The sequence below is a fragment of the Ctenopharyngodon idella genome, chromosome 17 (assembly GCF_019924925.1).
Source record: "Ctenopharyngodon idella isolate HZGC_01 chromosome 17, HZGC01, whole genome shotgun sequence".
Classification (NCBI taxonomy): domain Eukaryota; kingdom Metazoa; phylum Chordata; class Actinopteri; order Cypriniformes; family Xenocyprididae; genus Ctenopharyngodon; species Ctenopharyngodon idella.
The window spans coordinates 17,114,598-17,131,389 of record NC_067236.1 but is presented as its reverse complement, the minus strand read 5'-3'; the positions used below and the strand labels follow the sequence as shown (position 1 = coordinate 17,131,389).

At 39.1% G+C, this 16,792-nt stretch overlaps 1 long non-coding RNA gene across 2 annotated transcripts; it reads left to right on the top strand.

The window, feature by feature from the left end:
- Positions 1–8,557: 8,557 nt before the first annotated feature.
- Positions 8,558–10,974, top strand: LOC127498738 (uncharacterized). 2 transcript variants are annotated; one of them, XR_007925959.1, is made up of 3 exons: positions 8,558–8,649; positions 9,091–9,209; positions 10,027–10,974. It is a non-coding gene; the product is annotated as an uncharacterized LOC127498738 (long non-coding RNA). The 2 variants fall into 2 exon arrangements; XR_007925958.1 differs by lacking the exon at positions 8,558–8,649 and adding an exon at positions 8,783–8,955.
- The last annotated feature ends 5,818 nt before the right edge of the window (positions 10,975–16,792 follow it).

Below are 16,792 nucleotides of genomic sequence, written 5' to 3'. Positions count from 1 at the left end.
GTACTGCAGAATTAGTATGCTACTACACTATTCAATATGTTAATACACCAAGTGAAAATAGTATTTTCTTTGCACTAAGTGTAAATAGTAGTTAGATCCTATTTGCACTGTTTAAATAGTTGTTAGATGCTATTTAAATAGTGGCAGATGCTATTTGCACCATTGCAGTAGGCCTAAATAATAAAACCATATGCAATAATAACAACATATTTAGTGTATATGATTATATTTATTAAAATCATAAATGGATTCTGCTTTATGTGGGCATTACTTGTATTTGACATTACCTCCCCTACACCTATAGTCCAAACCCTACCCATTAAACTCTTTATTCCCAATTTTAAATACCCGTTAGGCACTTTAGGCCCTATTTTAACGATCTAAGCACATGATCTAAAGCACACGGCGCAAGTGCACTTAGGGTGTGTCTGAATCCACTTTTGTAGTTTAAGGACGGGAAAAATGGTTGGCGCGCCCGGCTCATGGTCTAAAAGGGTTGTCCCTATTCTCTTAATGAGTAATGGGTGTGTTTTGGGCATAAAGTGCAATAAACCAATTAGAGTCTCATCTCCCATTCTTTTTAAAAGCCAGTTGCGCTCGCGCCATGGTGGATTTCGCTATTTACATGGCGGAATTTGCAATTGGAAAAACTGAACGCTTCTCTAGTGAGGAAACGGATCTGCTCATGCTCGAGGTTAAAGCGCGCGAGCAGACCATCTATGGGAAAAGCCAGATTCAACCAAAGCATTTTTATCTTTATGTACACAATAATAATCTTTTACATTGTAATCCTTTTATTTTTAATATTTGGCATGTTTGTGTGCACCCATATTTCTAACACGCTCTTTAAATAACAAAAAAAAATATTGCGCAACATTTTTTTTTATTTAAGTCTGTTTCATTTGCCTCAAAATAGTAATGCACCAACAATGCGCCTGAACACACCTCGTTTTCAGACCAACACGCCCATGGGTGCACAAATGGGCGCAAATGCATTTGCTGTTTAAACAACGTGGCGCAGGACATGAAAATGATAACTGTGCCGGACTGAAACTTGCAAAAAAAAAACACTTGCGTCGTGCCTGGCGCGATATATGATAGGGCCCTTTTTTTCCACTTTTCGAATATTTTCTTAGTTTGTATTTAAAATAAACTACAATATGTGATGGGAAAAGGGAGAAGATTTGAACCCAGATCGTTCGTGCCAAAAGTGAAAGTGGGTTACTGTACTTTGAATTTGTCCTCTGCATTTAACCCATCCAGTTAGTGCACACACATTAGGAGTAGTGAGCAGTGAACACACAAACTGCAAACTGTGGACAGCCATTTTTACTGTGGTGCCCGGGGAGCGATTGGGGGCTAGGTGCCTTGCTCAAAGCCACCTCAGTCATTTCCTGCTGGTATTGAGACTTAAACCTGCAACCTTCAGGTTCTGACTCTCTAACCATTAGGCCATGATCTGCACCGAGGTCTAGCCCAAAGCTAATGCCACAGACCTTACTTTCCACACCACTGATTTTGTTGTCAACATTATTTTGTAATGTTGTCTGGCTCTATCAGATAATGGTGGGCGGAGTTAGTGTACATAGTTTCTGCCAACAAGGCGGGATATTTGCACTTGGTGTAAATAAACACTCCAATATGGGGCAATGTTTATGGTTGATGTGAGGAAAACTCAGTTGGAAGGCATTCAAACCACACTGTTCTGCTATTGTAGTCGTTCTGTGCAGATTCTATGCCAAGAAGCCATTGTCTCTTGCCAGGTCATTAGCACATTTAATTAACAGAGAGAGTAGAGGAGAAAAAGAGCTGGAACTGTGGACAAAGATAATTCCTCAACATGCTTTATTCCATATGCTGCACATGGTAATAAGATTAAAAGGGTCTGGGTTCCAAAAATACTGCCTAATTTACTGAGCCTATAGCTAGCACAGCGGCAGATTGAATGCTCGGAGTATCTCTTCGTTTTCCTCATTTAATCAACTTTACCAGAAGTGTAGCAACCATTATGACTTACATAAATTACTACATTTTGCCTCCCTTTTCTGGGTGATAATCCTTATATTTTGAATTTTGTTTTACATGTCTGTGCATGAAGAAAAAAATTATGTTGGCAGTAATACTCAGTGTTTTGTTTTTAAGATGCCAAAGAACATGTATGATATGAATGACCCTTATTATGGTTAGCAACTACTTGGATGCTTTTCAGCAAATCATTTAGGACTACTTGGTGCATGTTACATAACCAAATTATTATTCATAAACATATAAAGTTTATGATGTGTCACCACCCCCATGACCAGCACACACACTATCCCCATGAATTTTAGTATTAAATTTGAGAACCTGCCATTCACCTCTTCTCCTCATCATTTCGCTTGGTTAGATCTAAGAACATTTTCATTGCTTTGTTCTGTTTGATTAAAGGGATAGTTCACCCAAAAATGAACATTCCGTCATCATTTATTCACCCTTATGTCGCTCCAAACCTGTATGACTTACTTTATTCTGTGAAACACAAAAGGAGAAATGCTGTGGAAAATATAGTGTAATTATAATGCATTATAATGAATGTCTTTCAACTTTAAAAAGGGCACAAATGCACCATGAGGGGCTAGAATGAATATGTTTTTGTCTTAAAAAATGTGTGACCCAGGGTAGTGGAATGAAAAATGTGTAGTGGAATGAAAAGAAATGCAAGGTCTCGAGACACAGTTAACAAAAGGTGAAACTGCGCTGCAGTTTTAGAACACTGTGACATGTGCAAGATGCTATAGTGCAATGGTCAAAGACATCTGACTATGTTTACATAGAAAAACAATATGAGGAACGACATGAGGGTGAGTAAATGTTGATAGAATTTCATTTCATGGGTAAGCTATTCCTTTAAAGGGGTCCTTGACTAACTTTAGTTAGTGTGTAATGTTGCTGTTTGAGCAAAATTACGATGCTCAAAGTTCAATGCAAAGGGGGATATTTTCTTTTACAGAAATCGCTTTTTAAGGACTACAACAGATGGCTGGTAGGGACTACAACAAGCTCCTTCCTGGGTTGGTGACATCACAAATTCCAAAATTTACATAAACCCTGCCCCCGGGAACACGCAACAAAGGGAGTGAGGCCATGTTGGGCTGCTTTAGAGAAGAGGAAGAGTTGTTGTAGTAGAGTGTTGTTACTATAAAGTCGTTTTACGCTGGACTGCTTCACAAACGAGGGTCAATTCAAGGCTGGATTTGCACAAAATATTAACATGACGGCACATGCTAGTCGATGAGTTGAAACAACTCCACAGCAACTACATAAATTTATCCACTAACCATTCAGAAACGTCCAGTTTCATTCTAAAAGTTGTAACTTCTTCCTGAGTCTCTCCATCAGTGTCCGACTCCGGTTTGATCAATGTAAGGCTGAACACTGTTACTGACAATCATCATTTTGGCCGCGTGAGATTCTCCAGTTTTGTTGTTGTTGAGCAACCGAAGCACGAGCTGTTAAAGCTCCGCCCTCTTCTGGAAAGGGGGCCGGGAGCAGCAGCTTATTTGCATTTAAAGGGACACACAAAAACAGTGTGTTTTTGCTCACACCCAAATAGGGGCAAATTTGACAAGCTATAATAAATGATCTGTGGGGTATTTTCAGCTGAAACTTCACAGACACGTTCTAGGGACACCAGAGACTTAGGGCATTTTCACACCTGTAGAATGATTGCATTGTTCCGAAACAGGGACTTAATTTGTTACAATGTTGCATTTTCTTCTTGGTTCAGTTTGCTTTCACAAGGCAATGTTTCAAAGCGTACCAAAATGTGTTTATGCAAGTCACATGCGTGTACAACTGTCCCCTTATTGGTCAGAGTTTGCTCTGCGTCATCCATTAAAATGATTGACAAGTTCGCTTCATGAGCATATTGTGGCTTGTTTAGTACCTACTGTCGAGACACATGCAAACACTATACGAATGTAGCTGTCATTCCCGCTGTTAAATTATGTACTACGTTCGTACTAATTCAAGCGCGATCTCTCTGTATCTCGCAGCGCTGTCTAATAGACTGTGTAGAGACACATGCAAACACTGTATGAATGTTATAATGCAGCTAGAGCGGGAATCAAGACTTCGTCGGGACAGCATTCTTACACGGAGAAGCGCGATTACACAGTGTTTTAAGATGAAGAGGCGGTCTTTGGTTTTTAACTGCAGTAGTGCTCACTATATAAGACATTTCCTGTTATGAAATATGATATTGTTTGGATCGTTGGTCCACTGGGTTGAATTGCTTTCACACCACAAGCGAACCGCCACAGAGTTAGTTTGCAATCGGACCGAGACCACCTCGTTCAGGCGATTTTGGAGCGATTGTTTCGGTGCGTGTCCGAGCACGATTGCCGTGTTCACATATGCCTAAATGAACCGAGCCAAGGGAGAAATCGCACCTGGTTCCGAAACAAATGGATACAACTGTGTGAAAACACCCTTGTATTCTTATATCTTGTGAAAAGGGGCATTATAAATCCCCTTTAAGACCAAATGTCTGATCCTAAATGAGCACCAGTGGAAATATTTTTCTTGGGCTAATGATTGTGGCCCCACCAATCTTCTTACAGGCAAAAGATATACATTCACATTAATTTATACTGCACACATCTGTCAACTCGAGAAGCTTGTTTACAATCAAAGAGGGAGGAAGCTTGTTGTTAAATGCAGATACGTAACGGCTGCAGCTGTGTGATATCTGAAGTGTGAGCCGGACAAGCCCACAGAAGAGGCAGTAGCTGCCGCAGCGCTCAACGTCTGCAAGATTGCCTCTTTCCCTCATTACAGTTGGGAGTGACAGGTCCTCAAGAGGAAGCATGCCTCAGCATTTCTGTCCAATTAGATCAGCCTCCCTTTAATATGACCCATTCACCATTACATCCATCAGATGTTCTCATTTATCAATTAGCTCTCTTTAGGGGCACATCTTTGACTATGACTGCAGGGGTAATCAGCCTGACTAATTCTCAGTGAAGGAGCCTGTCCAGATCGGACAGATAGTATTTTGCAGTGTGTGCATATCGCTTCAGAAACATCTGTCTGGTCTGTCAGGGACTTGCCCGAGCTCTCTTCCTCTCACACTGCGTTTCTGCATCTCCATCCAGCTGTCTTTTGCTTTAATCTCCCCCATCTCAAATTATATTTTCAGGCAAAGACAGTGAGAGCGTAATGAGTGACAGCACAAAGGCATCGCTCGCGCTGCTTCTGCAAGCCAGGCGCCCTGGCAAACTGATCCCCAAACCTCACATTTTGTGCCTACAGCGGAGAACACACACAGCTGAATAACAACGAGGATCTGTGATGGAGTGATGACCCCAAGCCAGCAGTAGAGACAAACAAACAAACTCTCAGCAGATGCTCAAACTCCCACCATCCACCTCCTGCATACTGCCAAATAACTCTGTGGTATTTGTCTTCAAAATACATTTATATGTATATTTTGATGCCTGGGACAATAATGACTTGACCTGATCATGCTATGGGGGTCACAAAAGTGTGGTGCGGCCGTGATGGCAGTGACTCTGTGCGGCCGGCCGTGCAGAATGATAAGGTCAGCACTTTTGCAGGTCCATAAATCCGTCATGCTCTCCCCTTCATCAGGGCTGGGGAAGCTCTTCCAGCAAGAGGTGTTCTCCAGAGCAGACGGCATCTCACTAGTGCCGAGATACCATTTATCACCTGGAGCCCTTGTCCCATCCCCCTACTAGTGAGGGGGTCTTTTACCATGTGCTCTATCTTTGTACGAGGTATCCTAGAGTGTCTTTGTATATGACAGCATTTGTCTGTTCACAAACTGAGACATTAATGCTTCTGTGATAGCATTTTTTCTTTACCAGCCTCAATTTGACCTCAATTATACCACCCACTTACTTGCACCTACGCACAGACGCAAAGCAGAACCATCACTCTGATTGCATTGTGGAATGCTGATATTTTTGTACCTAAATCTGTTGTTTCTTAAACAAATGACTCAATTGATCAGAGCTATTTGAGCACTTTAAAGGGATAGTGAATGTTGGAAGTGGTTCCATGGAACACAAAATAAGTTATTTATAATGTTTATGAGTTAAAGGGTTTAGGTCACCCAAAAATGAAAATTCTGTCATTAATTACTCACCCTCATTTCGTTTTCCAAACCCGTAAGACCTTTGTTCATCTTATGAACACGAATTAAGATATTTTTGATGAAATCCGAGAGCTTTCTGTTCCCCCATAGACAGCAATGCAATTAACACTTTCAAGGCCCAGAAAGGTAGTAAAGACATCGTTAAAATAGTCCATGTGACTACAGTGGTTCAATAAAGTCTGTATAATAATGGTTGAATAAAGTCGTTATTTTTGTTTTGATCTTTTTGTTTTTGCGCACAAAAAGTACTTTCGTCGCTTCATAAAATTAAGGTTGAACCACTGTAGTCACATGGACTATTTTAACAATGTCTTTACTTCCTTTCTGAGCCTTGAAATTGGTAATTGCGTTGCTTTCTATGGGGGATCATAAAAGAAGGTCTTACAGGTTTGGAACGACATGAAGGTGAGTAATTAATGGCAGAATTTTCATTTTTGGGTGAACTAACCCTTTAAATTTATAAGTTATAATGTCCAAGTTGCTATTCTGCATACAATAAATTATATTGGGGTGGGAAAAAAACAACTAAAGTAAGGCCACGTTCACACAGCAGCAGAATACGGTTGTCAGTCCTGTATTTGAGTCCTTAATACGGTTACATTCACACGCACACAGTTTTTAACGGAAGTGACAACCGCATTCTATAACTGAACTCACACCAGTAAATTTTCAGGCCTCATAACCGCATTCTCAGAAAATCTGCGCTGTGTGAACAAAACAGGACTGGACTACTAGTTGTCTGTCACGTCATACAGTGCGAGAGAGACGCTCCTCTAAGGCGTATGTGGTTTTGCTTTCGGTACCTTACAGCGACAGAGATATGAGCTGTGTGTCATCTTAAAGGGTTAGTTCACCCAAAAATGAAAATTCTGTCATTAATTACTCACCCTCGTGCCGTTTTACACCCGTAAGACCTTCGTTGATCTTCGGAACACAAATTAAGATATTTTTGTTTAAATCTGATGGCTCCGTGAGGCCTACATAGGGAGCAATGACATTTCCTCTCTCAAGATCCATAAAGGTACTAAAAACCTATTTAAATCAGTTCATGTGAGTACAGTGGTTCAATATTAATATTATAAAGCGACGAGAATATTTTTGGTGCGCCAAAAAAAAACAAAATAACGACTTATTTAGTGATGGCCGATTTCAAAACATTGCTTCAGGAAGATTCATTGCTCCCTATGTAGGCCTCACGGAGCCATCGGATTTAAACAAAAATATCTCAATTTGCGTTCCGAAGAATAACGAAGGTCTTACGGGTCTGGAACGGCATAAGCGTGAGTAATGACAGAATTTTCATTTTTTTGGTGAACTAACCCTTTAAAGGGGGGGTATCACACACAGTTTCTGCCAGTCTCATGTTAATCTTGGGTACCTATAGAATAGTATAGCATCCTTCATATCGCCGAAAAGTCTTTAGTTTTATCATATTTATAAAAGACACATACGCTGTACCGAGTCTTTCCGAAAACAGCCGAGCACCTGGAGGCGTGCCGTGTGAGCGGAGCTAAAGAGTGATGAGCACGCGCAGCTTTTGCGTAGCGATCATCTGCAAGCTATCAATGGTCAGCTAAACAACTGTATTTAAACACACACAATACACCATCGCATTATCCATGGATAACTTTTGAATCACTATAATGAATATAGCGTATAGTGAATGATGAATAATGAATTTATGAATTCACTACGTTCGTGTTGTTTACATTATATGCACTTAGGCGCCTATTCCCAACAAAACAGACATTTGATGCAGTTTTACTCACCACCTGCGGTTCCGACTCATGACTGGGATCATTATCGCTGTGAACGCTCCATCTTTCAGTTTCAAATGATCTGTAAATCCAGCGTAGAAATGGGCCTTGTTTATGAAACCATAAGTGCAGATCCTGAGGGCTCGAGCAGCCACAGAAAAACACAAGATATTCTCCATTCATTTTAACCAATAAAAAAGTGATTGCAACTATCAGTTTCTATGGTTATTTTAATAACAAATATCGAGAGCGCATCAATGTAATGTGTGAGCACAAATCTCTCAGCTCCACTAAACACTGGGTTCTTTGGGAAGCAAGGCATTGTTGATTTCGTGGTCTAAAAACAAAGTGGCAAATCTTTCTAGAGCAAGTCCTGTGCAGGGCTGCCGACACTTCCGTAAAGCCGAACGAAGCGCGTTGATGGGCGTGGTCTTGCTCTCTCGCTCTGGTCTGCGCGCGCGCTCTTCCGGGAGAAGTGCCCGTACAAGGAATTCCGACCTTTCTGATGTCACACAGGCACATACTCGAAAAAAAAATCCCGAAATTTAAGAGGATTTGGAAGAGTATTTTTGGCACAGAAACCTCCAACTCGTGTTTTGAAACGTCGGCCATGTTTAGCATGAGAATCCAACTCTTTAACAGTGTAAATAAGTCAGAATGCATGAAATAGCATTATACCCCCACTTTAAGGTGTTAGATCCAGTCACTGTTCTCCACCGGAGCGGCTCCCGTCAGGTTTGTGTTTCTTTTCGAAATTCAAATGTCCTGTCATGCGAGACGTCGCAAAGGACGTGACACGCGAGTGCAACGTTTAAAGACGCCGACTAACGCGTTTACATTGATGCTGCTGTTGGTTAATAAGGTTTGAATGGATGAAGTCACGGTTCAAATGTTCTCTTGTCATGTCAAAAGTGCTGAGACTTTTCAGTTTTATGGACATCGCCATCTTTAATTATTACGTTGGTCACTGTCGTTATGGTTACTAGTAAGAGAATACGGGCTTGACTCTTGCTGCACGTTCACGTGTACACAGTGTTGAGTGTAAGTAAATGCGGTTGTTAGTCCCAAAAACAGACAGTGTGAACGTGGCCTAACATAAAAGTGTTAAATGTTAAATTATGTAAAACTCCATTGGTTCTTGGTTCGGTATTATAGTGCTTTTTTGTTATTATTTAGATCTTGAATGGCCCAGTTATGATCCACCTTCATTGTATAAAACATGCCATTTTCATGGACATCTCCTTATGTGTTCAGTGAAAGAAAGACATACTGTACAGGTTTGGAACGACATGAAGGTGAGAACATTTTTATTTTTGAGCAAAATATCCCTTAAAGTACTGCCTTTAAGGACAAACTTAAATATTTGTTTTAATGATTCATCATTTGTTTTAATGATTCATTAAATGATTCATCAAAAAGTTGTTTTATGTATAATTCAGTCTCACCCTCCTCACCCGTTGTTAGTTCTGCATAAAATATTTAACATATTTTAAATGTTTTCATTAAGTTTGACTTAAAGGACGTCCTTTCCAAAAAAAGGACTGCCTCAGCCTTGTGTTTACAGCTTGAGCTGATGAATCACTATGATAGCTGCTGTCAATACCAGTAAAATCTGCATCAGTCTTAAGTAGGCTACTATCAACGGTGCATCTTGATTTTTCTGAAACTGTGTCCTTATCAGAGGACTACAGTCCTATACAGACTATAATGATTAACAGTGGTGTGTGTAATTTTTCAATGTTAAAGTACTCTCTCCTATCTCAGTTTAACAAGCAAAAACAACTTAAGTAGTTTAACTTTTCTTCCCTTAAAAGTGCAAACACTATGCTGCTATTAAAACATAGCAAGTTTGTTTGAGCGTCCCAATCCGCCTGACAGCAGCAACACTGACTCAACCAATGGTGTAAGTTTGGGGCGGGGCTATCTGTGTTCCCGGAAGGGAGTGTCTAGGAAACCGGTTTGAAATTAGTCATTTGTTGCATTCAAAGTAGGCATATTCTGTGTGTATATTTCTGTAATTATATCTGTTTAACTTGCCTTCAGCTGCTCTGTTCAACAGCACAATGGTGGTAATGTATTTCTGCAGTCTCAGAAACTCTTTTATTTTTTCAGGTGACTCCAGCACTGGACTGTATCTGCAGCCTCTTTGCAAACAGCCTTGATCTTGATCCTTAACCATCAAGCTACCTCAACATCAGATGAGTAGGATGTGTGTGGATGTTTTACCCTTTCTTTTATCGCTAACAAGCCTGTCACTTCCACATTTAAATGTGTTTGTTTTTGCTTCTGCCTTTGTAAGAGTGTGACCGTGAGAGAGATGGGATTTTAACACTCATAGATTGTTATTATTTGCGGTGAGTGATGATGACAGTTCTTTGAGGGAGTGAAATTTGCGTTGTATGAACTATCTGTATTCATTCCGCTTAATACATACAGTTTGTGTTTATCTGAAAACCAACAGCATTATACTGTATCTACTGACTCTAATGGACTCTTTTTGGAAGAAGGATACTGCTGAGTGGCCTCTTCAAATCAGCATTGCAAAACAGCCCTCTATACACAGAATACAGGCCGACGAGAGACAATTACTGCATTCCAGCAGAGTGGCTGAGTGAAACCAGAACTTATCACACGATCATGGCAGAGCCAATATCAGGAGTGATGAGCGCATCCATGAGAAAATAGAAAGGCAATTATATCATTTAAGAGGGCATAATGTTTTTTTTCTGCTACTGTTTCTCCTCTCATAGTCCAAGAATAAGGGTCCCTGATGTGAGATACCACTTTAGCCTGAGGGAATGGTCACTTTCACAGTGAAAATGTGAGTTATGAGTGTGTCAATTTGTGCACACAAAATGCTCCACACAATTCTAAATTCTGTCATTCAGAAAGGACAGTCTCATAACGCAAAAGTCACTTTCGTTACATTCAGAGGATTCCGTCAAACAATGGAAAGCTTTGGATATTATCATGTGACTGAATGATGGAAAACACAAAGTGTGTTTAACCGCAATATAATTTATTAACTTATGTTTAGGTTGATTGTTATGATTGTATTTGTTGTACTGGATTCAAAGCAATAAAAACAATGTTTTATTATCTTCTTTTATATAAAATATTTACAGTATACCTAAGCAATATCACACGAGTAACACTGTTATTGTTGGATATCAGTGCTATTTTCAGTCCAACAGTACCATTGAAAGTATAATATTGCCTTTAAACAAGAAGTAAATAACCAGTAATAAAGGGGACCTATTATTGTCTCTGGTGTCCCCAGAATGTATCTGTGAAGTTTCAGCTTGTCAAATTTGCCCCTATTGGGGTGAACAAAAACACACCGTTTTTGTGTGTGTCCCTTTAGATGCAAATGAGCTGCTGCTCCTGGCTCACTTTCCAAAAGAGGGTGGAGCTTTAACAGCTCAGGCTTTGGTTGCTCAACAACAACAAAGGCAGGGAATCTCACGCGGCCAAAATGATGATTGTTAGTAACGGTGTTCAGACTTACATTGTTCAAACCGGAGTCGGACACTGATGGACAGACTCAGGAAGAAGTTACAACTTTTAGAATGCATCTGGACATTTCTGAATGGTTAGTGGATAAATTTATGTAGTTGCTGTGGAGTTGATTCAACTTATCAACTAGCATGTGCCGTCATGTTAATCTTTTGTGCAAATCCAGCATTGAATTGACCCTCGTTTGTGAAGCAGTCTGGCATAAAATGACAATATGGTAACAACGCTCTACTACAACAACTCTTCCTCTTCTCTAAAGCAGCCCAACATGGCCTCACTCCCTTTGTTGTGTGTTTCCAGGAACAGGGTTTATGTAAATTTTGGGGTTTGTGATGTCACCAACCTGGGAAGAAGCTTGTTGTAGTCCTTAAAAACGATTTCTGTAAAAGAAAATATCTCCCTTTGCATTGAACTTTGAGTGTCATAAATTTGCAGATGTTGTTTATGCTCAAACAATACACAGTAACTAAAGTTAAAAAAGTGAAATCATAATCAAGGACCCCCTTTAAGTAACATATTAGACACAAAAATAGATCTAAATGAAGCCTAAGTGGATTCAATGATCTACCAGCAACAGACAGTAATAGTGTTTTTTCCCTATAGAATCACTGCGCTTGAATGAATCAGTCGAGTGAATGATCCAATGACTCACTAATAATAACAGTGAAATAATTCGGAACCACATAATAACATAGAGTAAAAAGCTGGATTTTTTTAACGCTTTTGAACACTTTTCTCTACGCATAGAAAGCAAACAAATAAACATTTCACAGTGACGCCAAAACAATAGGTTAAGATTATACAATCCTTTTGTCTATTTGCGAACTTCGTCTGAGATGCAGAAAGGGCCTGAGCTAGTCTTTGATATGGTAAAGAGTGCTGCATATCCCTCAGCTCCATGCATGAAAGACAGCAAGAAGAGGGGCATCTGAAGGGACCTGAAGGGTGGAGAAATCATTTGCTGTTGTGCTTTTTTAATTTGCTGGACATACGCACACAGGCCAGCACAAGCATACCAACTCACACTTCCTTCACTAACAATCTCCTTGTCATATATTTTGATCCAAACAGACATCAAAAGCCATCAGAGATTTTATCTATCTGTGAATTCACAGCCTTCCTACAAAGCCTTTTAGCATTCTGTGAGTGAGGGCGGAAGAATCGCTCTCAGAACAGCAACTTAAGGGCCATTAGTTGTTCATTAGACAAAGAATAAACAAGAACAAAGCTATCTATATTTTAAAAAGAAAGATGTTGTAGGACGTAAATCTGCATTTAGAAGTAAATCTCTATTTTATCTCCAAGCAGTTTTTCTGAAAGGACTGTTTTCCTTCACTGCTTTTCAAATACCTTTTGGCCTTGAGTTTCTCCGCAAGGCAAAAGAATATATCACTCTTCACAGCAAGAACGCATGAGAGGGAATACAAGTTTACACACCTCTGAAATTAATCACTCAGATCCTGAGCTGAAAAAAACTAATTGAGAATGTGACAGAGTGAATCGAAATTATTTATTCTTTAACTCAGGTGTGATATACACATTTTATTAATTTGATATACTCTAAGCAACAGTGAGCCATTTAGATTCCTATAATAATAGAGCCATTGTTTCACCCTGCAGCAACCAGAACTAACAAGGCCACCGATTTTAGTAGCAAATGAAGATGTTAACGCCCACATGAACTTCTCAACACACTGCTAATTAGTTTGGCCGAGCTGTAGAGGGCTAATGAGAGGTGGTGCGCGCGCCACACGGTGTCAGACTGCTACAGGGATAGCAAGCGAAGGGGAAGCGGAGCGTGTGAAATCGGAGTGATGTTTAATTAAAACTACATGTCCTAAATGCTGCCAGCCCAACAACAGTCCAACAGTCTCCCATTAAACGTCTGTCCATCAGGACACTGCCTAATGAGGAAGTATGTGGTTAGGTGGTTCGATATCGAATTGAACTTGGGATAGAAAGACAATTCTTTCTCTTGTTCTTGATTTCTCTTTCTCTTCTCTTCACTGTAAAACCCAATAAGTTCAGAGTACTCAACTTTTGTAGACACCAATTACCTCAAAACTTTTAAAGGTGCAATATGTAAGAATTTTGCAGTAAAATATCTAAAAACCACTAGGCCAGTGTTATATATTTTGTTCACTTGAGTATTTACAATATCCCAAATATTTGCAACTATTTGTAAATTGTGAGAAAATTGCAATTTTTACCAAGGCTCTGGGACGTGTGAGGAGTCGCCTGGTCCGGGACGTGTGAGGAGTTGCTCCGGTCGCTTGCGAGTGTCCGCCATGTTGAATAGATTCTTCTGGCTTAAGCAACGACGTAGATGACGTCACTTTACGTTGCTCAGTAAACTTAAAAATAATAATTTAAACAGGAGCGTTTACTCAAAAATGTTGAGCCACACAAAAATAAAACTAAATTACTTGTTAATAAAATGTAATTGTTTTAAGTTGCATTAACTATGTAACATACTTTTAATTGCAGTGTTCCCAATCTTTATAAGTTAGTAGTACTGTTCAGGGTGTTGGTTTTCTTGGTTAAAAGCTTTATGCACTCTTCTCTTCAGCAGAATCTCAAAACGAACTTTACTATGAGGAGGCCTTCAAGTCACAGTGTTGTGTATTCTCTTTTATGTATGCATTTATGTATGCTTCTATATGAGCAACCCTGCATGCGTAGTGTTTATTTTTTTGGTGAGAAGGTTCATTACAGTGGGTTTTGTTGCAAATGTGCTAGTATCATGATTCTTCTCTATGTGGAGATTCTCGAGGAAAACCTTAGAGTGGAATATCACTGTCTCTTGGGTTACTTCATTTCCAAGTCTTTCTTTTTGTCCATGTGTGCCAAAACATGATACATTATTCATTTATTTCTTAACACAGATCCAATTAGTTGTGTTTGAAAAATTCATAAGGCAAAGAGAATTGTGTGCAATGATACTCTAAGAAAGGAACTTTTGGAGTATTTTATCTTCAGCGAATATCTTGGGGGAAATGCTATATTTAAAATGCAGGCAGAATCTGAGCCTTCAAAGTTGCCAGGTATCTGTACTTTCACTGCTGACTCACAAATGCTGTATATAAAATAATAATCTCACAAGATGTTTAAATGCATAAAATCATCTTTTGGTGTAATCGATGTCCTGCAGCTGTGCTTTCCAGAGAAACTGAGCCAAAATACGCAAACTAATTATCATGAAATAGTTATTTTTTAAAGCACATACTGTAAAAAAAAAAAAATGGTGCTGTGCTTCTGAAAAGTTCTTAAAAATTACATAAACCATTTCTTGTTATTAAATGTTTTTGACCATAACTTGAGTTAATTTAAAAATGTTTCGATTAAAACTCATTTTGTATAATCATTCAGATTAATTATTGATTAAATCCAACTAACATGAATGAGCTGTTATTAATTAAAGCATTTCTGTTATGTCTTAACACACATTTTGCTTCCAATTAAGGTTATTAGTCCCATTTTCCTTCTTCCCAGCATGCTCTGGGTCATGAATAATTGCAGATGTATTGTTTGACCTTTTGCCAGTTTCTTTATACTGTTGTTGTTGATTGTGTTGTCGCATTTTGTGATTTGTTGTTTTGTAATGTCAGAATGCATTTGTTCCTAAAATAATCAGTTATTTGATTGTTACCCTTGGGTTGTGTTAAGGCATGTTAAGATATTTCCTGAGTGTTTATTGTCTCATATGTATGATGAGTGTTCATGTGATGTTGTCAGTATAAAGGGTTAGTTCACCCAAAATTACATTTCTGTCATTTATTACTCACCCTCATGTCATTCCACACCCGTAAGACCTTCGTTCATCTTCAGAAAACAAATTAAGATGTTTTTGATGAAATCCGAGAGGTATATAACTCATCCACAGACAGCAATATAATCAACACATTCAAGGTCCAGAAAGGTAGTAAAAGACATCGTTTAAACAGTCGACGTGACTGCAGTGGTTCAACCTTAATTTTATCAACCCTGTCATTATCCTTACACAGGTAAACACAGTGAAGGTTTCCGTGTTCTACGTCCGAATGCCGGCTCAGTACTGGCCAAAGCTGATCGCGTGAGCAGCACGACACATGCGAGTGATGCTGACGCAGGAGCCGGCCAATAATGAACCTGGAATCTCTGAACATAAACAACGTATGAGAGTGACACAGATGAGAAGATATTGTCGAAAAAGTATTCTTGTCGCTTCATTAATTTAAGCTTGAACCACTGCAGTCACGTCGATAGTTTTAACGATGTCTTTACTACCTTTCTGGACCTTGAAAGTGTTGATTATATTGCTGTCTATGGACAATACCTCTCAGATTTCATCAAAAATATCTTAATTTGTGTTCTGAAGATGAACGAAGGTCTTACGGGTGTGGAACGACATGAGGGTGAGTAATTAATGACAGAATTTTCATTTTTTGGGTGAACTAACCCTTTAAATACACAGTTCTGTCATGAAACCCTAGATGGTACAGGCTGATAGGTCCTACTTGCAATCGCATCATTCTCTGCTGATTGGTTCCTGCTGTATCAATAGCCAATGAGCTCAACCTTCAAATACTTGCATCCTTGGGGCTTCTATATTTGAATCTGTAGAAACAGAACATACTTTGGGTTCATTTTAAGCAAGCAATACAGTAATTTTTAAACAACAGTTGAGTAATATAAAACTACCCAGCAGGTTGGGCAAACATTTAACCCAACTGCTGGGTTAAAACAACCCAATTGCTGGGTTAAATCAACCCAATTGCAGGGTTTGTCCATTTTCGACCCAATTTGGGTTGTTTTTAACACACCATATTTTAGAGTGTGCTATATTGTACAGCAGCAGCATGTCTACTTGCTCACAGCAGCATGTCGTGTGTATATTGACAGTAGCAAGTCCCGTACTTCTAATAAGTTATAACCAACAGCTGCAGCAATAACAGCAGCCAAGATCAAACATATCAACATTGCCATTTTCATGCATGCCAAACACTCTAAGAGTTGTCATGACACTCTCCATTAGTTGCATAGAATTAAAACCATGTAAATTAAGGAGCTGATTTCCATATAACTCTTTCAAAGTTAATACATCTTTTTAGAGTTAATCCAAATGTATTTTTAGTTACTTAGAACACTTGTACAAAATTACATTTAGTAGCCTGCTATTCATTAGCATGCTGGTTCTTTTACTTCCAATCAACTCAGATATAAATGTTTTATATGATCTGTTCAGTAACTAATTTTAAATTATTAAATTATTTATTTTAAGGGGCTACTCTGACGCTCCGTTCTAAACGTTGCATGTATTCATTTTGAATAGATATACTGTATAATTTTTAAAGTGCACGTAGCGCGCGCGCACACAATATTG